Here is a 964-nt window from a genome sequence, read left to right as displayed (position 1 = left end):
TGCATTAACAGAAGCAAGTCAGCTATCAGAACAACTTCGAAAACTCAGAACTGCATACGATGAATTAGTGGCCAGTCAGGAAAATTGGTCAGATAATTGGAAGGGAGTACTCGAAGAAAGTCAATGGGAAATAAACAAATGGGAAGGGAGATGTAGACAATTAGTTGATGGTCTCGGTGATTTTTCTGATGATTGGTTGAAGCTGTTCTACGAGGCTAGACAAGAGATGACAATGTACCTAGATGTTGTTCCCTCAGATGCTGAAAAGGCCTTAGCCAGAGATAAAGGAAAAAGGAAAGTATATATCCCTGTAGAAGATGAACTGGAGGCCAATCTGAATGACTTGTTGCATAATCATGGAGATAAAGTCAAGGAGATAAAGGGGAAATATCTAATGAAGAGGCTTGTGAATTTCTGAAGTTCATAAAGTAGAGTGAGTATTAGGTCGTGGATTAACTGGACCGCACTCCAGCCAGGTTATCCATTTTGTCTCTGCTAATGAGCTCTGAACCCCACAGAAAAGTGCTAATGGAGATACTGAACCGTGCACATGTTAGTCACGACATAACCACTGACAAGCTAGGTGGCATCATCAATAACATTGTGGCTGACAATTACATATCTTTTAGCGATCAGGAAATACCCTCTGAGGGAATGGGACACACTAACCCTTTGCACATCTCTATAATGTATCAGAATTGCCTAATCGGCAAAGTTCTTATCGATAATGGCTCATCTCTCAATGTCATGTCGAAAAGGACGTTGTCTAGGCTTCCAGTCAATGCATCGTATATGAGACTAAGCTCTATGGTGGTGAAGGCATTTGATGGATCCAACATGGATGTCATGGGAGAAATGGAGTTGCCTATAAAAATAGGACCCTGCATTTTCCAAATAGTATTCCATATCATGGACATTAATCCCAGTTACAGTTGTTTGTTGGGAAGGTTGTGGATCCATGCTT

This window comes from Lupinus angustifolius, chromosome LG08 (assembly GCF_001865875.1).
Source record: "Lupinus angustifolius cultivar Tanjil chromosome LG08, LupAngTanjil_v1.0, whole genome shotgun sequence".
Taxonomy (NCBI): domain Eukaryota; kingdom Viridiplantae; phylum Streptophyta; class Magnoliopsida; order Fabales; family Fabaceae; genus Lupinus; species Lupinus angustifolius.
The sequence above is the reverse complement of the archived record's forward strand: the minus strand, read 5'-3'. Positions refer to the sequence as shown.